Source organism: Primulina tabacum, chromosome 10 (assembly GCF_025594145.1).
Source record: "Primulina tabacum isolate GXHZ01 chromosome 10, ASM2559414v2, whole genome shotgun sequence".
NCBI lineage: Eukaryota > Viridiplantae > Streptophyta > Magnoliopsida > Lamiales > Gesneriaceae > Primulina > Primulina tabacum.
Window position 1 is genome coordinate 41,186,673 of NC_134559.1, and position 22,053 is coordinate 41,208,725.

At 44.9% G+C, this 22,053-nt stretch overlaps 23 non-coding genes and 3 pseudogenes across 23 annotated transcripts; all 26 read left to right on the forward strand.

The window, feature by feature from the left end:
- The first annotated feature begins 110 nt into the window (after positions 1–110).
- Positions 111–228, forward strand: LOC142510354 (5S ribosomal RNA). The gene has a single exon (XR_012808471.1). It is a non-coding gene; the product is annotated as a 5S ribosomal RNA (ribosomal RNA).
- A 672-nt stretch (positions 229–900) lies between these two features.
- On the forward strand, positions 901–1,016 carry LOC142515719 (5S ribosomal RNA). The gene has a single exon (XR_012811549.1). It is a non-coding gene; the product is annotated as a 5S ribosomal RNA (ribosomal RNA).
- Positions 1,017–1,692: 676 nt separating this feature from the next.
- On the forward strand, positions 1,693–1,802 carry LOC142512374 (5S ribosomal RNA; annotated as a pseudogene).
- Positions 1,803–2,480: 678 nt separating this feature from the next.
- On the forward strand, positions 2,481–2,599 carry LOC142507146 (5S ribosomal RNA). Its single transcript, XR_012805409.1, has one exon. It is a non-coding gene; the product is annotated as a 5S ribosomal RNA (ribosomal RNA).
- Positions 2,600–3,277: 678 nt separating this feature from the next.
- LOC142514815 (5S ribosomal RNA) lies at positions 3,278–3,395 on the forward strand. The gene has a single exon (XR_012810692.1). It is a non-coding gene; the product is annotated as a 5S ribosomal RNA (ribosomal RNA).
- Positions 3,396–4,073: 678 nt separating this feature from the next.
- On the forward strand, positions 4,074–4,189 carry LOC142507772 (5S ribosomal RNA). The gene has a single exon (XR_012806019.1). It is a non-coding gene; the product is annotated as a 5S ribosomal RNA (ribosomal RNA).
- Positions 4,190–4,863: 674 nt separating this feature from the next.
- Positions 4,864–4,981, forward strand: LOC142511658 (5S ribosomal RNA). The gene has a single exon (XR_012808764.1). It is a non-coding gene; the product is annotated as a 5S ribosomal RNA (ribosomal RNA).
- Positions 4,982–5,664: 683 nt separating this feature from the next.
- Positions 5,665–5,782, forward strand: LOC142511670 (5S ribosomal RNA). The gene has a single exon (XR_012808765.1). It is a non-coding gene; the product is annotated as a 5S ribosomal RNA (ribosomal RNA).
- Positions 5,783–6,462: 680 nt separating this feature from the next.
- On the forward strand, positions 6,463–6,581 carry LOC142506313 (5S ribosomal RNA). The gene has a single exon (XR_012804608.1). It is a non-coding gene; the product is annotated as a 5S ribosomal RNA (ribosomal RNA).
- A 677-nt stretch (positions 6,582–7,258) lies between these two features.
- Positions 7,259–7,376, forward strand: LOC142511681 (5S ribosomal RNA). The gene has a single exon (XR_012808766.1). It is a non-coding gene; the product is annotated as a 5S ribosomal RNA (ribosomal RNA).
- A 680-nt stretch (positions 7,377–8,056) lies between these two features.
- On the forward strand, positions 8,057–8,175 carry LOC142515215 (5S ribosomal RNA). The gene has a single exon (XR_012811070.1). It is a non-coding gene; the product is annotated as a 5S ribosomal RNA (ribosomal RNA).
- A 682-nt stretch (positions 8,176–8,857) lies between these two features.
- LOC142515392 (5S ribosomal RNA) lies at positions 8,858–8,974 on the forward strand. Its single transcript, XR_012811239.1, has one exon. It is a non-coding gene; the product is annotated as a 5S ribosomal RNA (ribosomal RNA).
- Positions 8,975–10,136: 1,162 nt separating this feature from the next.
- LOC142515202 (5S ribosomal RNA) lies at positions 10,137–10,257 on the forward strand. Its single transcript, XR_012811058.1, has one exon. It is a non-coding gene; the product is annotated as a 5S ribosomal RNA (ribosomal RNA).
- Positions 10,258–10,940: 683 nt separating this feature from the next.
- LOC142514456 (5S ribosomal RNA) lies at positions 10,941–11,061 on the forward strand. The gene has a single exon (XR_012810348.1). It is a non-coding gene; the product is annotated as a 5S ribosomal RNA (ribosomal RNA).
- A 684-nt stretch (positions 11,062–11,745) lies between these two features.
- LOC142507815 (5S ribosomal RNA) lies at positions 11,746–11,868 on the forward strand. Its single transcript, XR_012806058.1, has one exon. It is a non-coding gene; the product is annotated as a 5S ribosomal RNA (ribosomal RNA).
- Positions 11,869–12,924: 1,056 nt separating this feature from the next.
- Positions 12,925–13,044, forward strand: LOC142516872 (5S ribosomal RNA). Its single transcript, XR_012812642.1, has one exon. It is a non-coding gene; the product is annotated as a 5S ribosomal RNA (ribosomal RNA).
- Positions 13,045–14,219: 1,175 nt separating this feature from the next.
- LOC142514912 (5S ribosomal RNA) lies at positions 14,220–14,340 on the forward strand. Its single transcript, XR_012810785.1, has one exon. It is a non-coding gene; the product is annotated as a 5S ribosomal RNA (ribosomal RNA).
- Positions 14,341–15,024: 684 nt separating this feature from the next.
- LOC142514457 (5S ribosomal RNA) lies at positions 15,025–15,145 on the forward strand. Its single transcript, XR_012810349.1, has one exon. It is a non-coding gene; the product is annotated as a 5S ribosomal RNA (ribosomal RNA).
- Positions 15,146–15,832: 687 nt separating this feature from the next.
- On the forward strand, positions 15,833–15,953 carry LOC142507811 (5S ribosomal RNA). The gene has a single exon (XR_012806055.1). It is a non-coding gene; the product is annotated as a 5S ribosomal RNA (ribosomal RNA).
- A 1,057-nt stretch (positions 15,954–17,010) lies between these two features.
- Positions 17,011–17,126, forward strand: LOC142511666 (5S ribosomal RNA; annotated as a pseudogene).
- A 681-nt stretch (positions 17,127–17,807) lies between these two features.
- LOC142516415 (5S ribosomal RNA) lies at positions 17,808–17,927 on the forward strand. Its single transcript, XR_012812210.1, has one exon. It is a non-coding gene; the product is annotated as a 5S ribosomal RNA (ribosomal RNA).
- A 676-nt stretch (positions 17,928–18,603) lies between these two features.
- LOC142510552 (5S ribosomal RNA) lies at positions 18,604–18,721 on the forward strand. Its single transcript, XR_012808657.1, has one exon. It is a non-coding gene; the product is annotated as a 5S ribosomal RNA (ribosomal RNA).
- Positions 18,722–19,396: 675 nt separating this feature from the next.
- LOC142509797 (5S ribosomal RNA) lies at positions 19,397–19,515 on the forward strand. Its single transcript, XR_012807951.1, has one exon. It is a non-coding gene; the product is annotated as a 5S ribosomal RNA (ribosomal RNA).
- A 680-nt stretch (positions 19,516–20,195) lies between these two features.
- Positions 20,196–20,313, forward strand: LOC142511693 (5S ribosomal RNA). The gene has a single exon (XR_012808767.1). It is a non-coding gene; the product is annotated as a 5S ribosomal RNA (ribosomal RNA).
- A 677-nt stretch (positions 20,314–20,990) lies between these two features.
- On the forward strand, positions 20,991–21,108 carry LOC142513523 (5S ribosomal RNA). Its single transcript, XR_012809466.1, has one exon. It is a non-coding gene; the product is annotated as a 5S ribosomal RNA (ribosomal RNA).
- A 676-nt stretch (positions 21,109–21,784) lies between these two features.
- Positions 21,785–21,899, forward strand: LOC142512715 (5S ribosomal RNA; annotated as a pseudogene).
- Positions 21,900–22,053: the final 154 nt, after the last annotated feature.

The following is a 22,053-nucleotide window of genomic DNA, read 5'->3' on the forward strand; positions in this document are numbered from 1 at the left end:
AACGCTTACTTCATGGTTATGATTGGGCGAGAGCAGTGCCGCGTGTTGTCCATCGCCGCCCGCTCCACACGTACTCGAGGGATATAAGAATAAACATCCCACTCAATGTCGGGTGCGATCATACCAGCACTAATGCACCGGATCCCATCAGAACTCCGAAGTTAAGCGTGCTTGGGCGAGAGCAGTACTAGGAGGGTGACCCCCTGGGAAGTCCTCGTGTTGCACCCTTTTCGTGTTTTTCTATTTTGATTACTTGTTGACAGACGATTTTCGGCTCAAATCATCTGAATCTCGATCGGGACCAGATAAGACATGTGAAATGAAAGTAGCTCGGGCACTGCCGGATTTGGACAAAATTGTAGGCTAATTTGATTGTAAACGGCAAACGGACGAGACTCATTACTACGCAATGAGCTGACGAGATTTTAGCCGAATTCCTTCTCTAAGACCCTCTAATTTGCGATTTACCGCTTTGTTAAGCTTTCGTTTCCTCGAGAAATCCGCTTAGGAAGTTCGAAATTCGATTGGTTCCATTTTATCGTATCCCAGGCATAATAATAGCTTTACATTCGTTATTTCCTTCTTCTATTTTTTTTTCTATTTTCTGGGAACATTTATCGATTTTTGTTGTCGTGAGCCGGTTCTGTGCGGAAGGGTATGACGCAGATTACTCCGGAGACGGTTAACTCATTAAAAACAATTATTTCGACTGTTTTATCCTAATTTACGTAAACGGTCGCGACACGAGGTCTTCCCAGGGAGGTCACCCATCCTAGCTCTGCCATCGCGCCAGAACGCTTAACTTCATGGTTATGATTGGGCGAGAGCAGTGCCGCGTGTTGTCCATCGCCGCCCGCTCCACACGTACGAGGGATATAAGAATAAACATCCCACTCAATGTGGTGCGATCATACCAGCACTAATGCACCGGATCCCATCAGAACTCCGAAGTTAAGCGTGCTTGGGCGAGAGCAGTACTAGGGGGTGACCCCTGGGAAGTCCTCGTGTTGCACCCTTTTCGTGTTTTCTATTTTTGATTACTTGTTGACAGACGATTTTCGGCTCAAATCATCTGAATCTCGATCGGGACCAGATAAGACATGTGAAATGAAAGTAGCTCGGGCACTGCCGGATTTGGACAAAATTGCTAATTTGATTGTAAACGGGCAAACGGACGAGACTCATTACTACGCAATGAGCTGACGAGATTTTAGCCGAATTCCTTCTCTAAGACCCTCTAATTTGCGATTTACCGCTTCTGTTAAGCTTTCGTTTCCTCGAGAAATCCGCTTAGGAAGTTCGAAATTCGATTCCGGTTCCATTTTATCGTATCCCAGGCATAATAATAGCTTTACATTCGTTATTTCTTCTTCTTATTTTTTTTCTATTTTCTGGGAACATTTATCGATTTTTGTTGTCGTGAGCCGGTTCTGTGCGGAAGGGTATGACGCAGATTACTCCGGAGACGGTTAACTCATTAAAAACAATTATTTCGACTGTTTTATCCATAATTTACGTAAACGGTCGCGACACGAGGTCTTCCCAGGGAGGTCACCCATCCTAGCTCTGCCATCGCGCCAGAACGCTTAACTTCATGGTTATGATTGGGCGAGAGCAGTGCCGCGTGTTGTCCATCGCCGCCCGCTCCACACGTACTCGAGGGATATAAGAATAAACATCCCACTCAATGTCGGGTGCGATCATACCAGCACTAATGCACCGGATCCCATCAGAACTCCGAAGTTAAGCGTGCTTGGGCGAGAGCTAGAGGGGTGACCCCTGGGAAGTCCTTGTTGCACCCTTTTCGTGTTTTTCTATTTTGATTACTTGTTGACAGACGATTTTCGGCTCAAATCATCTGAATCTCGATCGGGACCAGATAAGACATGTGAAATGAAAGTAGCTCGGGCACTGCCGGATTTGGACAAAATTGTAGGCTAATTTGATTGTAAACGGGCAAACGGACGAGACTCATTACTACGCAATGAGCTGACGAGATTTTAGCCGAATTCCTTCTCTAAGACCCTCTAATTTGCGATTTACCGCTTCTGTTAAGCTTTCGTTTCCTCGAGAAATCCGCTTAGGAAGTTCGAAATTCGATTCCGGTTCCATTTTATCGTATCCCAGGCATAATAATAGCTTTACATTCGTTATTTCCTTCTTATTTTTTTTCTATTTTCTGGGAACATTTATCGATTTTTGTTGTCGTGAGCCGGTTCTGTGCGGAAGGGTATGACGCAGATTACTCCGGAGACGGTTAACTCATTAAAAACAATTATTTCGACTGTTTTATCCATAATTTACGTAAACGGTCGCGACACGAGGTCTTCCCAGGGAGGTCACCCATCCTAGCTCTGCCATCGCGCCAGAACGCTTAACTTCATGGTTATGATTGGGCGAGAGCAGTGCCGCGTGTTGTCCATCGCCGCCCGCTCCACACGTACTCGAGGGATATAAGAATAAACATCCCACTCAATGTCGGGTGCGATCATACCAGCACTAATGCACCGGATCCCATCAGAACTCCGAAGTTAAGCGTGCTTGGGCGAGAGCAGTACTAGGATGGGTGACCCCCTGGGAAGTCCTCGTGTTGCATCCCTTTTCGTGTTTTTCTATTTTTGATTACTTGTTGACAGACGATTTTCGGCTCAAATCATCTGAATCTCGATCGGGACCAGATAAGACATGTGAAATGAAAGTAGCTCGGGCACTGCCGGATTTGGACAAAATTGTAGGCTAATTTGATTGTAAACGGGCAAACGGACGAGACTCATTACTACGCAATGAGCTGACGAGATTTTAGCCGAATTCCTTCTCTAAGACCCTCTAATTTGCGATTTACCGCTTCTGTTAAGCTTTCGTTTCCTCGAGAAATCCGCTTAGGAAGTTCGAAATTCGATTCCGGTTCCATTTTATCGTATCCCAGGCATAATAATAGCTTTACATTCGTTATTTCCTTCTTATTTTTTTTTCTATTTTCTGGGAACATTTATCGATTTTTGTTGTCGTGAGCCGGTTCTGTGCGGAAGGGTATGACGCAGATTACTCCGGAGACGGTTAACTCATTAAAAACAATTATTTCGACTGTTTTATCCATAATTTACGTAAACGGTCGCGACACGAGGTCTTCCCAGGGAGGTCACCCATCCTAGCTCTGCCATCGCGCCAGAACGCTTAACTTCATGGTTATGATTGGGCGAGAGCAGTGCCGCGTGTTGTCCATCGCCCGCTCCACACGTACTCGAGGGATATAAGAATAAACATCCCACTCAATGTCGGGTGCGATCATACCAGCACTAATGCACCGGATCCCATCAGAACTCCGAAGTTAAGCGTGCTTGGGCGAGAGCAGTACTAGGATGGGTGACCCCTGGGAAGTCCTCGTGTTGCCCTTTTCGTGTTTTTCTATTTTTGATTACTTGTTGACAGACGATTTTCGGCTCAAATCATCTGAATCTCGATCGGGACCAGATAAGACATGTGAAATGAAAGTAGCTCGGGCACTGCCGGATTTGGACAAAATTGTAGGCTAATTTGATTGTAAACGGGCAAACGGACGAGACTCATTACTACGCAATGAGCTGACGAGATTTTAGCCGAATTCCTTCTCTAAGACCCTCTAATTTGCGATTTACCGCTTCTGTTAAGCTTTCGTTTCCTCGAGAAATCCGCTTAGGAAGTTCGAAATTCGATTCGGTTCCATTTTATCGTATCCAGGCATAATAATAGCTTTACATTCGTTATTTCCTTCTTCTTATTTTTTTTTCTATTTTCTGGGAACATTTATCGATTTTTGTTGTCGTGAGCCGGTTCTGTGCGGAAGGGTATGACGCAGATTACTCCGGAGACGGTTAACTCATTAAAAACAATTATTTCGACTGTTTTATCCATAATTTACGTAAACGGTCGCGACACGAGGTCTTCCCAGGGAGGTCACCCATCCTACTCTGCCATCGCGCCAGAACGCTTAACTTCATGGTTATGATTGGGCGAGAGCAGTGCCGCGTGTTGTCCATCGCCGCCCGCTCCACACGTACTCGAGGGATATAAGAATAAACATCCCACTCAATGTCGGGTGCGATCATACCAGCACTAATGCACCGGATCCCATCAGAACTCCGAAGTTAAGCGTGCTTGGGGAGGCAGTACTAGGATGGGTGACCCCTGGGAAGTCCTCGTGTTGCACCCTTTTCGTGTTTTTCTATTTTTGATTACTTGTTGACAGACGATTTTCGGCTCAAATCATCTGAATCTCGATCGGGACCAGATAAGACATGTGAAATGAAAGTAGCTCGGGCACTGCCGGATTTGGACAAAATTGTAGGCTAATTTGATTGTAAACGGGCAAACGGACGAGACTCATTACTACGCAATGAGCTGACGAGATTTTAGCCGAATTCCTTCTCTAAGACCCTCTAATTTGCGATTTACCGCTTCTGTTAAGCTTTCGTTTCCTCGAGAAATCCGCTTAGGAAGTTCGAAATTCGATTCCGGTTCCATTTTATCGTATCCAGGCATAATAATAGCTTTACATTCGTTTTTCTTCTCTTTTTTTTTTTCTATTTTCTGGGAACATTTATCGATTTTTGTTGTCGTGAGCCGGTTCTGTGCGGAAGGGTATGACGCAGATTACTCCGGAGACGGTTAACTCATTAAAAACAATTATTTCGACTGTTTTATCCATAATTTACGTAAACGGTCGCGACACGAGGTCTTCCCAGGGAGGTCACCCATCCTAGCTCTGCCATCGCGCCAGAACGCTTAACTTCATGGTTATGATTGGGCGAGAGCGCGCGTGTTGTCCATCGCCGCCCGCTCCACACGTACTCGAGGGATATAAGAATAAACATCCCACTCAATGTCGGGTGCGATCATACCAGCACTAATGCACCGGATCCCATCAGAACTCCGAAGTTAAGCGTGCTTGGGCGAGAGCAGTACTAGGATGGGTGACCCCTGGGAAGTCCTCGTGTTGCACCCTTTTCGTGTTTTTCTATTTTTGATTACTTGTTGACAGACGATTTTCGGCACAAATAATCTCAATCTCGATCGGGACCGGATAAGACATGTGAAATGAAAGTAGCTCGGGCACTGCCGGATTTGGACAAAATTGTAGGCTAATTTGATTGTAAACGGGCAAACGGACGAGACTCATTACTACGCAATGAGCTGACGAGATTTTAGCCGAATTCCTTCTCTAAGACCCTCTAATTTGCGATTTACCGCTTCTGTTAAGCTTTCGTTTCCTCGAGAAATCCGCTTAGGAAGTTCGAAATTCGATTCCGGTTCCATTTTATCGTATCCCAGGCATAATAATAGCTTTACATTCGTTATTTCCTTCTTCTTATTTTTTTTTCTATTTTCTGGGAACATTTATCAATTTTTTTTGTCGTGAGCCGGTTCTGTGCGGAAGGGTATGACGCAGATTACTCCGGAGACGGTTAACTCATTAAAAACAATTATTTCGACTGTTTTATCCATAATTTACGTAAACGGTCGCGACACGAGGTCTTCCCAGGGAGGTCACCCATCCTAGCTCTGCCATCGCGCCAGAACGCTTAACTTCATGGTTATGATTGGGCGAGAGCAGTGCCGCGTGTTGTCCATCGCCGCCCGCTCCACACGTACTAGAGGGATATAAGAATAAACATCCCACTCAATGTCGGGTGCGATCATACCAGCACTAATGCACCGGATCCCATCAGAACTCCGAAGTTAAGCGTGCTTGGGCGAGAGCAGTACTAGGATGGGTGACCCCTGGGAAGTCCTCGTGTTGCACCCTTTTTCGTGTTTTTATCTTTTTGATTACTTGTTGACAGACGATTTTCGGCTCAAATCATCTGAATCTCGATCGGGACCAGATAAGACATGTGAAATGAAAGTAGCTCGGGCACTGCCGGATTTGGACAAAATTGTAGGCTAATTTGATTGTAAACGGGCAAACGGACGAGACTCATTACTACGCAATGAGCTGACGAGATTTTAGCCGAATTCCTTCTCTAAGACCCTCTAATTTGCGATTTACCGCTTCTGTTAAGCTTTCGTTTCCTCGAGAAATCCGCTTAGGAAGTTCGAAATTCGATTCCGGTTCCATTTTATCGTATCCAGGCATAATAATAGCTTTACATTCGTTATTTCCTTCTTCTTATTTTTTTTCTATTTTCTGGGAACATTTATCGATTTTTGTTGTCGTGAGCCGGTTCTGTGCGGAAGGGTATGACGCAGATTACTCCGGAGACGGTTAACTCATTAAAAACAATTATTTCGACTGTTTTATCCATAATTTACGTAAACGGTCGCGACACGAGGTCTTCCCAGGGAGGTCACCCATCCTAGCTCTGCCATCGCGCCAGAACGCTTAACTTCATGGTTATGATTGGGCGAGAGCAGTGCCGCGTGTTGTCCATCCGCCCGCTCCACACGTACTCGAGGGATATAAGAATAAACATCCCACTCAATGTCGGGTGCGATCATACCAGCACTAATGCACCGGATCCCATCAGAACTCCGAAGTTAAGCGTGCTTGGGCGAGAGCAGTACTAGGATGGGTGACCCCCTGGGAAGTCCTCGTGTTGCACCCTTTTCGTTTTTCTTTTTGATTACTTGTTGACAGACGATTTTCGGCTCAAATCATCTGAATCTCGATCGGGACCAGATAAGACATGTGAAATGAAAGTAGCTCGGGCACTGCCGGATTTGGACAAAATTGTAGGCTAATTTGATTGTAAACGGGCAAACGGACGAGACTCATTACTACGCAATGAGCTGACGAGATTTTAGCCGAATTCCTTCTCTAAGACCCTCTAATTTGCGATTTACCGCTTCTGTTAAGCTTTCGTTTCCTCGAGAAATCCGCTTAGGAAGTTCGAAATTCGATTCCGGTTCCATTTTATCGTATCCCAGGCATAATAATAGCTTTACATTCGTTATTTCCTTCTTCTTATTTTTTTTCTATTTTCTGGGAACATTTATCGATTTTTGTTGTCGTGAGCCGGTTCTGTGCGGAAGGGTATGACGCAGATTACTCCGGAGACGGTTAACTCATTAAAAACAATTATTTCGACTGTTTTATCCATAATTTACGTAAACGGTCGCGACACGAGGTCTTCCCAGGGAGGTCACCCATCCTACTCTGCCATCGCGCCAGAACGCTTAACTTCATGGTTATGATTGGGCGAGAGCAGTGCCGCGTGTTGTCCATCGCCGCCCGCTCCACACGTACTCGAGGGATATAAGAATAAACATCCCACTCAATGTCGGGTGCGATCATACCAGCACTAATGCACCGGATCCCATCAGAACTCCGAAGTTAAGCGTGCTTGGGCGAGAGCAGTACTAGGATGGGTGACCCCTGGGAAGTCCTCGTGTTGCACCCTTTTCGTGTTTTTCTATTTTGATTACTTGTTGACAGACGATTTTCGGCTCAAATCATCTGAATCTCGATCGGGACCAGATAAGACATGTGAAATGAAAGTAGCTTGGGCACTGCCGGATTTGGACAAAATTGTAGGCTAATTTGATTGTAAACGGGCAAACGGACGAGACTCATTACTACGCAATGAGCTGACGAGATTTTAGCCGAATTCCTTCTCTAAGACCCACTAATTTGCGATTTAACGCTTCTGTTAAGCTTTCGTTTCCTCGAGAAATCCGCTTAGGAAGTTCGAAATTCGATTCCGGTTCCATTTTATCGTATCCCAGGCATAATAATAGCTTTATATTCGTTATTTTCCTTCTTCTTATTTTTTTTTCTATTTTCTGGGAACATTTATCGATTTTGTTGTCGTGAGCCGGTTCTGTGCGGAAGGGTATGACGCAGATTACTCCGGAGACGGTTAACTCATTAAAAACAATTATTTCGACTGTTTTATCCATAATTTACGTAAACGGTCGCGACACGAGGTCTTCCCATGGAGGTCACCCATCCTAGCTCTGCCATCGCCAGAACGCTTAACTTCATGGTTATGATTAGGCGAGAGCAGTGCCGCGTGTTGTCCATCGCCGCCCGCTCCACACGTACTCGAGGGATATAAGAATAAACATCCCACTCAATGTCGCGTGCGATCATACCAGCACTAATGCACCGGATCCCATCAGAACTCCGAAGTTAAGCGTGCTTGGGCGAGAGCAGTACTAGAATGGGTGACCCCCCTTGAAGTCCTCGTGTTGCACCCTTATTCGTGTTTTTCTATTTTTGATTACTTGTTGACAGACGATTTTCGGCTCAAATCATCTGAATCTCTATACGGACCAAATAAGACATGTGAAATCAGCGTAGCTCGGGTATTGCCTGATTTGGACAAAATTGTAGGCTAATTTTATTGTAAACGGGCAAACGGACGAGACTCATTACTACGCAATGAGCTGACCGAAATTTTAGCCGAATTCCTTCTCTAAGACCCTCTAATTTGCGATTTAACGCTCCTGTAAGCTTTCGTTTCCTCAAGAAATCCGCTTAGAAAGTTCGAAATTCGATTCCGGTTCCATTTTATCGTATCCCAAGCATAATAATAGCTTTACATCGTTATTTCCTTCTTCTAATTTTTTTTTCTATTTTCTGTGAAAATTTATTCATTTTTGTTGTCGTGAGCCGGTTCCGTGTGGAAGGGTCTAGACGCAGATTACTCTGGAGACGGTTCAACTCATTAAAACAATATTTCGACTGTTTTATCAATAATTTACGTAACGGTCGCGACACGAGGTCTTCCCAGGGAGGTCTCCCCTCCTAGCTCTGCCATCGCGCCAGAACGCTTAACTTCATGGTTATGATTGGGCGAGAGCAGTGATGCGTGTTGTCCATCGCCGCCCGCTCCACACGTACTCGAGGGATATAAGAATAAACATCCCACCCAATGTCGGGTGCGATCATACCAGCACTAATGCACCGGATCCCATCAGAACTCCGAAGTTAAGCGTGCTTGGGCGAGAGCAGTACTCGGATGGGTGACCTCCTGCGAGTCCTGTGTTGCACCCCTTTTCGTGTTTTTCTATTTCTGATTACTTGTTTACAGACGAAGTTTCGGCTCAAATCATCTGAATCTCGATCGGGACCAGATAAGACATGTGAAATGAAAGTAGCTCGGGCACTGCCGGATTTGGACAAAATGTAGGCTAATTGATTGTAAACGGGCAAACTGAAGAGACTTATTGCTACGCAATGACCTGACGAGATTTTAGCCGAATTCCGTCTTAAGACCCTCTAATTTGCGATTTATGCTTCTGTTAAGCTTTCGTTTTCTCGAGAAATCCGCTTAGGAAGTTCGAAATTCGATTCCGGTTCCATTTTATCGTATCCGAGGCATATAATAGCTTTACATTCGTATTTCCTTCTTCTTATTTTTTCTATTTCTGGAAACATTTATCGATTTTGTTGTCCTGAGCCGGTTCTGTGCGGAAGGGTATGACGCAGATTACTCCGGAGACGGTTAACTCATTAAAAACAATTATTTCCACTGTTTATCCATAATTTACGTAAACGTCGCGATACGAGGTCTTCCCAGGGGGGTCACCCATCCTAGCTCTATCATCGCGCCAGAACGCTTAACTTCATGGTTATGATTGGGCGAGAGCAGTGCCGCGTGTTGTCCATCGCTGCCCGCTCCACACGTACTCGAGGGATATAAGAATAAACATCCCACTAGAGCTAACGAGATTATAGCCGAATTTCTTCTCTAACACCCTCTAATTTGCGATTTACCGCTTCTGTTAAGCTTTCGTTTCCTCGAGAAATCCGCTTAGGAAGTTCGAAATTCGATTCCGGATCCATTTTATAGTATCCCAGGCATAATAACAGCTTTACATTCGTTATTTCCTTCTTCTTATTTTTTGTCTATTTTCTGGGAACATTTATTCATTTTTGTTGTCATGAGCCGGTTCTGTGTGGAAGGGTATGACGCAGATTACTCCGGAGAAGGTCAACTCATTAAAAACAATATTTCGACTGTTTTATCCATAATTTACGTAAACGGTCGCGACACGAGGTCTTCACAGGGAGGTCACCCATCCTAGCTCTGCCATCGCGCCAGAACGCTTAACTTCATGGTTATGATTGGGCGAAAGCAGTGCCGCGTGTTGTCCATCGCCGCCCGCTCCACACGTACTCGAGGGATATAAGAATAAACATCCCACTCAATGTCGGGTGCGATCATACCAGTACTAATGCACCGGATCCCATCAGAACTCCGAAGTTAAGCGTGCTTGGGCGAAAGCGCAGTACTAGGATGGGTGACCCCCTGGGAAGTCCTCGTGTTGCACCCCTTTTCGTGTTTTTCTATTTTTGATTACTTGTTGACAGACGATTTTCGGCTCAAATCATCTGAATCTCGATCGGGACCAGATAAGACATGTGAAATGAAAGTAGCTCATGCACTGCCGGATTTGGACAAAATTGTAGGCTAATTTGATTGTAAACGGGCAAGCGGACGAGACTCATTACTACGCAATGAGCTGACGAGATTTTAGCCGAATTCCTTCTCTAAGACCCTCGAATTTGCGATTTACCGCTTCTGTTAAGCTTTCGTTTCCTCGAGAAATCCGCTTAGGAAGCTCGAAATTCGATTCCGGTTCCATTTAATCGTATCCCAGGCATAATAATAGCTTTACATTCGTTATTTCCTTCTTCTTATTTTTTTTTCTATTTTCTGGGAACATTTATCGATTTTTGTTGTCGTGAGCCGGTTCTGTGCGGAAGGTATGACGCAGATTACTCCGGAGACGGTTAACTCATTAAAAACAATAATTTCGACTGTTTTATCCATAATTTACGTAAACGGTCGCGGCACGAGGTCTTCCCGGGGAGGTCACCCATCCTAGCTCTGCCATCGCGCCAGAACGCTTAACTTCGTGGTTATGATTGGGCGAGAGCAGTGCCGCGTGTTGTCCATCGCCGCCCGCTCCACACGTACTCGAGGGATATAAGAATAAACATCCCACTCAATGTCGGGTGCGATCATACCAGCACTAATGCACCGGATCCCATCAGAACTCCGAAGTTAAGCGTGCTTGGGCGAAAGCGCAGTACTAGGATGGGTGACCCCCTGGGAAGTCCTCGTGTTGCACCCCTTTTCGTGTTTTTCTATTTTTGATTACTTGTTGACAGACGATTTTCGGCTCAAATCATCTGAATCTCGATCGGGACCAGATAAAACATGTGAAATGAAAGTAGCTCGGGCACTGCCGGATTTGGACAAAATTGTAGGCTAATTTGATTGTAAACGGGCAAGCGGACGAGACTCATTACTACGCAATGAGCTGACGAGATTTTAGCCGAATTTCTTCTCTAAAACCCTCTAATTTGCGATTTACCGCTTCTGTTAAGCTTTCGTTTCCTCGAGAAATCCGCTTAGGAAGTTCGAAATTCGATTTCGGTTCCATTTTATCGTATCCCAGGCATAATAACAGCTTTACATTCGTTATTTCCTTCTTCTTATTTTTTTTTCTATTTTCTGGGAACATTTATCGATTTTTGTTGTCGTGAGCCGGTTCTGTGCGGAAGGGTATGACGCAGAATACTCCGGAGACGGTTAACTCATTAAAAACAATAATTTCGACTATTTTATCCATAATTTACGTAAACGGTCGCGGCACGAGGTCTTCCCGGGGAGGTCACCCATCCTACCTCTGCCATCGCGCTAGAACGCTTAACTTCGTGGTTATGATTGGGCGAGAGCAGTGCCGCGTGTTGTCCATTGCCGCCCGCTCCACACGTACTCAAGGGATATAAGAATAAACATCCGACTCAATGTCGGATGCGATCATACCAGCACTAATGCACCGACCGGATCCCATCAGAACTCCGAAGTTAAGCGTGCTTGGGCGAGAGCAGTACTAGGATGGGTGACACCCTGGAAAGTCCTCGTGTTGCACCCCTTTTCGTGTTTTTCTATTTTTGATTACTTGTTGACAGATGATTTTCGGCTCAAATCATTTGAATCTCGATCGGGACCAGATAAGACATGTGAAATGAAAGTAGCTCGGGCACTGCCGGATTTGGACAAAATTGTAGGCTAATTTGATTGTAAACGGGCAAACGGACGACACTCATTACTCCGCAAAGTGCTCGCGAGATTTTTGCTAAATTTCTTCTCTAAGACCTCTAATTTGCGATTTACCGCTTCTGTAATGTTCCGTTTCCTCGAGAAATCAGTTCAGGAAGTTCGAAATTCGATTCCGGATCCATTTTATCGTATCCCGGGAATAATAATAGCTTTACATTCTTGGAAGTCCTCGTGTTGCACCCCTTTTCGTGTTTTTTCTATTTTTGATTACTTGTTGACAGACGATTTTCGGCTCAAATCATCTGAATCTCGATCGGGACCCGATAAAACATGTGAAATGAAAGTAGCTCGGGCACTGCCGGATTTGGACAAAATTGTAGGCTAATTTGATTGTAAACGGGCAAGCGGGCGAGACTCATTACTACGCAATGAGCTGACGAGATTTTAGCCGAATTTCTTCTCTAAGACCCTCTAATTTGCGATTTACCGCTTCTGTTAAGCTTTCGTTTCCTCGAGAAATCCGCTTAGGAAGTTCGAAATTCGATTTCGGTTCCATTTTATCGTATCCCAGGCATAATAACAGCTTTACATTCGTTATTTCCTTCTTCTTATTTTTTTTTCTATTTTCTGGGAACATTTATCGATTTTTGTTGTCGTGAGCCGGTTCTGTGCGGAAGGGTATGACGCAGATTACTTCGGAGACGGTTAACTCATTAAAAACAATTATTTCGACTGTTTTATCCATAATTTACGTAAACGGTCGCGACACGAGGTCTTCCCGGGGAGGTCACCCATCCTAGCTCTGCCATCGAGCCAGAACGCTTAACTTCGTGGTTATGATTGGGCGAGAGCAGTGCCGCGAGTTGTCCATTGCCGCCCGCTCCACACGTACACGAGGGATATAAGAATAAACATCCCACTCAATGTCGGGTGCAATCATACCAGCACTAATGCACCGGATCCCATCAGAACTCCGAAGTTAAGGTGCTTGGGCGAAAGAGCAGTACTAGGATGGGTGACCCCCTGGGAAGTCCTCGTGTTGCACCCCTTTTCGTGTTTTTCTATTTTTGATTACTTGTTGACAGACGATTTTCGGCTCAAATCATCTGAATCTCGATCGGGACCAGATAAGACATGTGAAATCAACGTGGCTCGGGCAGTGCCGGATTTGGACAAAATTGTAGGCTAATTTGATTGTAAACGGGCAAACGGACGAGACTCATTACTACGCAATGAGCTGACGAGATTTTAGCCGAATTCCTTCTCTAAGACCCTCTAATTTGCGATTTACCGCTTCTGTTCAGCCTTCGTTTCCTCGAGAAATCCGCCTAGGAAGTTCAAAATTCGATTCCGTTTCTATTTTATCGTAGCCCAGGCATAATAATAGCTTTACATTCGTTATTTCCTTCTTCTTATTTTTTTTTCTATTTTCTGGGAACATTTATCGATTTTTGTTGTCGTGAGCCGGTTCTGTGCGGAAGGGTATGACGCAGATTACTCCGGAGACAGTTAACTCATTAAAAACAATTATTTCGACTGTTTTATCCATAATTTACGTAAACGGTCGCGACACGAGGTCTTCCCAAGGTGGTCACCCATCCTTGCTCTGCCATCGCGCCAGAACGCTTAACTTCATGGTTATGATTGGGCGAGAGCAGTGCCGCATGTTGTCCATCGCTGCCCGCTCCACACGTACTCGAGGGATATAAGAATAAACATCCCACTAGAGCTGACGAGATTTTAGCCGAATTTCTTCTCTAACACCCTCTAATTTGCTATTTACCGCTTCTGTTAAGCTTTCGTTTCCTCGAGAAATCCGCTTAGGAAGTTCGAAATTCGATTTCGGTTCCATTTTATAGTATCCCAGGCATAATAACAGCTTTACATTCGTTATTTCCTTCTTCTTATTTTTTTTTCTATTTTCTGGGAACATTTATTCATTTTTGTTGTCATGAGCCGGTTCTGTGTGGAAGGGTATGACGCAGATTACTCCGGAGAAGGTCAACTCATTAAAAACAATATTTCGACTGTTTTATCCATAATTTACGTAAACGGTCACGACACGAGGTCTTCACAGGGAGGTCACCCATCCTAGCTCTGCCATCGCGCCAGAACGCTTAACTTCATGGTTATGATTGGGCGAGAGCAGTGCCGCGTGTTGTCCATCGCCGCCCGCTCCACACGTACTCGAGGGATATAAGAATAAACATCCCACTCAATGTCGGGTGCGATCATACCAGCACTAATGCACCGGATCCCATCAGAACTCCGAAGTTAAGCGTGCTTGGGCGAAAGCGCAGTACTAGGATGGGTGACCCTCTGGGAAGTCCTCGTGTTGCACCCCTTTTCGTGTTTTTCTATTTTTGATTACTTGTTGACAGACGATTTTCGGCTCAAATCATCTGAATCTCGATCGGGACCAGATAAGACATGTGAAATGAAAGTAGCTCAGGCACTGCCGGATTTGGACAAATTGTAGGCTAATTTGATTGTTAAACGGGCAAACGGACGAGATTCATTACTACGCAATGAGCTGACGAGATTTTAGCCGAATTCCTTCTCTAAGACCCTCGAATTTGCGATTTACCGCTTCTGTTAAGCTTTCGTTTCCTCGAGAAATCCGCTTAGGAAGCTCGAAGTTCGATTCCGGTTCCATTTTATCGTATCACAGGCATAATAACAGCTTTACATTCGTTATTTCCTTCTTTTTATTTTTTTTTCTATTTTCTGGGAACATTTATCGATTTTTGTTGTCGTGAGCCGGTTCTGTGCGGAAGGGTATGACGCAGATTACTCCGGAGACGGTTAACTCATTAAAAACAATAATTTCGACTGTTTTATCCATAATTTACGTAAACGGTCGCGGCACGAGGTCTTCCCGGGGAGGTCACCCATCCTACCTCTGCCATCGCGCTAGAACGCTTAACTTCGTGGGTATGATTGGGCGAGAGCAGTGCCGCGTGTTGTCCATCGCCGCCCGCTCCACACGTACTCGAGGGATATAAGAATATACATCCCACTCAATGTCGGGTGCGATCATACCAGCACTAATGCACCGGATCCCATCAGAACTCCGAAGTTAAGCGTGCTTGGGCGAAAGCGCAGTACTAGGATGGGTGACCCCCTGGGAAGTCCTCGTGTTGCACCCCTTTTCGTGTTTTTCTATTTTTATTACTTGTTGACAGACGATTTTCGGCTCAAATCATCTGAATCTCGATCGGGACCAGATAAGACATGTGAAATGAAAGTAGCTCAGGCACTGCCGGATTTGGACAAATTGTAGGCAAATTTGATTGTAAACGGGCAAACGACGAGATTCATTACTACGCAATGAGCTGACGAGATTTTTAGCCTAATTCCTTCTCTAAAGACCCTCGAATTTGCGATTTACCGCTTCTGTTAAGCTTTCCTTTCCTCGAGAATCCGCTTAGGAAGCTCGAAATTCGATTCCGGTTCCATTTTATCGTATCCCAGGCATAATAACAGCTTTACATTCGTTATTTCCTTCTTCTTATTTTTTTTTCTATTTTCTGGGAACATTTATCGATTTTTGTTGTCGTGAGCCGGTTCTGTGCGGAAGGGTATGACGAAGATTACTTCGGAGACGGTTAACTCATTAAAAACAATTATTTCGACTGTTTTTATCCATAATTTACGTAAACGGTCGCGACACGAGGTCTTCCCGGGGAGGTCACCCATCCTAGCTCTGCCATCGCGCCAGAACGCTTAACTTCATGGTTATGATTGGGCGATGAGAGCAGTGCCGCGTGTTGTCCATTGCTGCCCGCTCCACACGTACTCGAGGTGATAAAAGAATAAACACCCCACTCAATGTCGGGTGCGATCATACCAGCACTAATGCACCGGATCCCATCAGAACTCCAAAGTTAAGCGTGCTTGGGCGAAAGCGCAGTACTAGGATCGGTGACCACCTGGGAAGTCCTCGTGTTGCACCCTTTTCAATGTTTTTCTATTTTTGATTACTTGTTGACGGACGATTTTTCTGCTCAAATCATCTGAATCTCGATCGGGACCAAATAAGACATGTGAAATCACTGTAGCTCGGGTACTGCCTGATTTGGACAAAATTGTAGGCTAATTTTATTGTAAACGGGCAAACGGACGAGACTCATTACTCCGCAAAGTGCTCGCGAGATTTAGCTAAATTTCTTTCTAAGACCCTCTAATTTGCGATTTACCGCTTCTGTTAATGTTCCGTTTCCTCGAGAAATCAGTTCAGGAAGTTCGAAATTCGATTTCCGGATCCATTTTATCGTATCTCAGGAATAATAATAGCTTTACATTCTTGGAAGTCCTCGTGTTGCACCCCTTTTCGTGTTTTTCTATTTTTTGATTACTTGTGACAGACGACTTTCGGCTCAAATCATCTGAATCTCGATCGGGACCAGATAAGACATGTGAAATGAAAGTAGCTCGGGCACTGCCGGATTCGGACAAAATTGTAGGCTAATTTGATTGTAAACGGGCAAACGGAAGAGACTCATTACTACGCAATGAGCTGACGAGATTTTAGCCGAATTCCTTCTCTAAGACCCTCTAATTTGCAATTTACCGCTTCTGTTAAGCTTTCTTTTTCTCGAGAAATCCGCTTAGAAAGTTTGAAATTCGGTTCCGGTTCCATTTTATCGTATCCCAAACATAATAATTGCTTTACATTCGTTATTTCCTTCTTCTTATTTTTTTTTCTATTTTCTGGGAACATTTATCGATTTTTGTTGTCGTGAGCCAGTTCTGTGCGGAAGGGTACGACGCAGATTACTCCGGAGACGGTTAACTCATTAAAAAAAATTATTTCGACTGTTTTATCCATAATTTACGAAACGGTTGCGACACGAGGTCTTCCCAGGGAGGTCACCCATCCCTAGCTCTGCCATCGCGCCAGAAAGCTAACTTCATGGTTCTGATTGGGTAGAGAAACAGTGCCGCGTGTTGTCAATCGCCGCTTGCTCCACCGTACTCGAGGGATATAAGAATAAACATCCCACTAAATGACGGGTGCGATCATACGAGCACTATGCACCGGATCCCATCAAAACCGGAGTTAAGCGTGCTTCGGCGAGAGTAGTAGTATGATGGGTGACCCCCTGGGAAGTCCTCGTGTTGCACCCTTTTTCGTGTTTTTCTATTTTTGATTACTTGTTGACAGACGATTTTCGGCTCAATCAACTTAATCTCGATCGGGACCAGATAAGACATGTGAAATCAACGTCCGCTCGGGCACTGCCGGATTTGGACAAAATTGTAGCCTGATTTGATTGTAAACGGGCAAACGGACGAGACTCATTACTACGCAATGAGCTGACGAGATTTTAGCCGAATTCCTTCTCTAAGACCCTCTAATTTGCGATTTACCGCTTCTGTTAAGCTTTCGTTTCCTCGAGAAATCCGCTTAGGAAGTTCGAAATTCGATTCGGTTCCATTTTATCGTATCCAGGCATAATAATAGCTTTACATTCGTTATTTCCTTCTTCTATTTTTTTTTCTATTTTCTGGGAACATTTATCGATTTTTGTTGTCGTGAGCCGGTTCTGTGCGGAAGGGTATGACGCAGATTACTCCGGAGACGGTTAACTCATTAAAAACAATTATTTCGACTGTTTTATCCATAATTTACGTAAACGGTCGCGACACGAGGTCTTCCCAGGGAGGTCACCCATCCTAGCTCTGCCATCGCGCCAGAACGCTTAACTTCATGGTTATGATTGGGCGAGAGCAGTGCCGCGTGTTGTCCATCGCCGCCCGCTCCACACGTACTCGAGGGATATAAGAATAAACATCCCACTCAATGTCGGGTGCGATCATACCAGCACTAATGCACCGGATCCCATCAGAACTCCGAAGTTAAGCGTGCTTGGGCGAAGCGCAGTACTAGGATGGGTGACCCCCTGGGAAGTCCTCGTGTTGCCCCTTTTCGTGTTTTTCTATTTTGATTACTTGTTGACAGACGATTTTCGGCTCAAATCATCTGAATCTCGATCGGGACCAGATAAGACATGTGAAATGAAAGTAGCTCGGGCACTGCCGGATTTGGACAAAATTGTAGGCTAATTTGATTGTAAACGGGCAAACGGACGAGACTCATTACTACGCAATGAGCTGACGAGATTTTAGCCGAATTCCTTCTCTAAGACCCTCTAATTTGCGATTTACCGCTTCTGTTAAGCTTTCGTTTCCTCGAGAAATCCGCTTAGGAAGTTCGAAATTCGATTCGGTTCCATTTTATCGTATCCCATAATAATAAGCTTTACATTCGTTATTTCCTTCTTCTTATTTTTTTTCTATTTTCTGGGAACATTTATCGATTTTTGTTGTCGTGAGCCGGTTCTGTGCGGAAGGGTATGACGCAGATTACTCCGGAGACGGTTAACTCATTAAAAACAATTATTTCGACTGTTTTATCCATAATTTACGTAAACGGTCGCGACACGAGGTCTTCCCAGGGAGGTCACCCATCCTAGCTCTGCCATCGCGCCAGAACGCTTAACTTCATGGTTATGATTGGGCGAGAGCAGTGCCGCGTGTTGTCCATCGCCGCCCGCTCCACACGTACTCGAGGGATATAAGAATAAACATCCCACTCAATGTCGGGTGCGATCATACCAGCACTAATGCACCGGATCCCATCAGAACTCCGAAGTTAAGCGTGCTTGGGCGAGAGCAGTACTAGGATGGGTGACCCCTGGGAAGTCCTCGTGTTGCACCCCTTTTCGTTTTTCTATTTTGATTACTTGTTGACAGACGATTTTCGGCTCAAATCATCTGAATCTCGATCGGGACCAGATAAGACATGTGAAATGAAAGTAGCTCGGGCACTGCCGGATTTGGACAAAATTGTAGGCTAATTTGATTGTAAACGGGCAAACGGACGAGACTCATTACTACGCAATGAGCTGACGAGATTTTAGCCGAATTCCTTCTCTAAGACCCTCTAATTTGCGATTTACCGCTTCTGTTAAGCTTTCGTTTCCTCGAGAAATCCGCTTAGGAAGTTCGAAATTCGATTCCGGTTCCATTTTATCGTATCCCAGGCATAATAGCTTTACATTCGTTATTTCCTTCTTCTTTTTTTTTTCTATTTTCTGGGAACATTTATCGATTTTTGTTGTCGTGAGCCGGTTCTGTGCGGAAGGGTATGACGCAGATTACTCCGGAGACGGTTAACTCATTAAAAACAATTATTTCGACTGTTTTATCCATAATTTACGTAAACGGTCGCGACACGAGGTCTTCCCAGGGAGGTCACCCATCCTACCTCTGCCATCGCGCCAGAACGCTTAACTTCATGGTTATGATTGGGCGAGAGCAGTGCCGCGTGTTGTCCATCGCCGCCCGCTCCACACGTACTCGAGGGATATAAGAATAAACATCCCACTCAATGTCGGTGCGATCATACCAGCACTAATGCACCGGATCCCATCAGAACTCCGAAGTTAAGCGTGCTTGGGCGAGAGCAGTACTAGGATGGGTGACCCCCTGGGAAGTCCTCGTGTTGCACCCTTTTCGTGTTTTTCTATTTTTGATTACTTGTTGACAGACGATTTTCGGCTCAAATCATCTGAATCTCGATCGGGACCAGATAAGACATGTGAAATGAAAGTAGCTCGGGCACTGCCGGATTTGGACAAAATTGTAGGCTAATTTGATTGTAAACGGGCAAACGGACGAGACTCATTACTACGCAATGAGCTGACGAGATTTTAGCCGAATTCCTTCTCTAAGACCCTCTAATTTGCGATTTACCGCTTCTGTTAAGCTTTCGTTTCCTCGAGAAATCCGCTTAGGAAGTTCGAAATTCGATTCCGGTTCCATTTTATCGTATCCCAGGCATAATAATAGCTTTACATTCGTTATTTCCTTCTTCTTATTTTTTTTATTTTCTGGGAACATTTATCGATTTTTGTTGTCGTGAGCCGGTTCTGTGCGGAAGGGTATGACGCAGATTACTCCGGAGACGGTTAACTCATTAAAAACAATTATTTCGACTGTTTTATCCATAATTTACGTAAACGGTCGCGACACGAGGTCTTCCCAGGGAGGTCACCCATCCTAGCTCTGCCATCGCGCCAGAACGCTTAACTTCATGGTTATGATTGGGCGAGAGCAGTGCCGCGTGTTGTCCATCGCCGCCCGCTCCACACGTACTCGAGGGATATAAGAATAAACATCCCACTCAATGTCGGGTGCGATCATACCAGCACTAATGCACCGGATCCCATCAGAACTCCGAAGTTAAGCGTGCTTGGGCGAGAGCAGTACTAGGATGGGTGACCCCTGGGAAGTCCTCGTGTTGCACCCTTTTCGTGTTTTTCTTTTTGATTACTTGTTGACAGACGATTTTCGGCTCAAATCATCTGAATCTCGATCGGGACCAGATAAGACATGTGAAATGAAAGTAGCTCGGGCACTGCCGGATTTGGACAAAATTGTAGGCTAATTTGATTGTAAACGGGCAAACGGACGAGACTCATTACTACGCAATGAGCTGACGAGATTTTAGCCGAATTCCTTCTCTAAGACCCTCTAATTTGCGATTTACCGCTTCTGTTAAGCTTTCGTTTCCTCGAGAAATCCGCTTAGAAAGTTCGAAATTCGATTCCGGTTCCATTTTATCGTATCCCAGGCATAATAATAGCTTTACATTCGTTATTTCCTTCTTCTTATTTTTTTTCTATTTTCTGGGAACATTTATCGATTTTTGTTGTCGTGAGCCGGTTCTGTGCGGAAGGGTATGACGCAGACTCCGGAGACGGTTAACTCATTAAAAACAATTATTTCGACTGTTTTATCCATAATTTACGTAAACGGTCGCGACACGAGGTCTTCCCAGGGAGGTCACCCATCCTAGCTCTGCCATCGCGCCAGAACGCTTAACTTCATGGTTATGATTGGGCGAGAGCAGTGCCGCGTGTTGTCCATCGCCGCCCGCTCCACACGTACACGAGGGATATAAGAATAAACATCCCACTCAATGTCGGGTGCGCTCATACCAGCACTAATGCACCGGATCCCATCAGAACTCCGAAGTTAAGCGTGCTTGGGCGAGAGCAGTACTAGGATGGGTGACCCCTGGGAAGTCCTCGTGTTGCACCCTTTTCGTGTTTTTCTATTTTTGATTACTTGTTGACAGACGATTTTCGGCTCAAATCATCTGAATCTCGATCGGGACCAGATAAGACATGTGAAATGAAAGTAGCTCGGGCACTGCCGGATTTGGACAAAATTGTAGGCTAATTTGATTGTAAACGGGCAAACGGACGAGACTCATTACTACGCAATGAGCTGACGAGATTTTAGCCGAATTCCTTCTCTAAGACCCTCTAATTTGCGATTTACCGCTTCTGTTAAGCTTTCGTTTCCTCGAGAAATCCGTTTAGGAAGTTCGAAATTCGATTCCGGTTCCATTTTATCGTATCCCAGGCATAATAATTGTTTTACATTCGTTATTTCCTTCTTCTTATTTTTTTTCTATTTTCTGGGAACATTTATCGATTTTGTTCGTGAGGTTCTGTGCGGAAGGGTATGACGCAGATTACTCCGGAGACGGTTAACTCATTAAAAACAATTATTTCCACTATTTTATCCATAATTTACGTAAACGGTCGCGACACGAGGTCTTCCCAGGGAGGTCACCCATCCTACCTCTGCCATCGCGCCAGAACGCTTAACTTCATGGTTATGATTGGGCGAGAGCAGTGCCGCGTGTTGTCCATCGCCCCCCGCTCCACACGTACTCGAGGGATATAAGAATAAACATCCCACTCAATGTCGGGTGCGATCATACCAGCACTAATGCACCGGATCCCATCAGAACTCCGAAGTTAAGCGTGCTTGGGCGAGAGCAGTACTAGGATGGGTGACCCCCCTGTTCGTGTTTTTCTATTTTTGATTACTTGTTGACAGACGATTTTCGGCTCAAATCATCTGAATCTCGATCGGGACCAGATAAGACATGTGAAATAAGTAGCTCGGGCATTGACGGATTTGGACAAATTGTAGCTAATTTGATTGTAAACGGGCAAACGAACGAACTCATTAC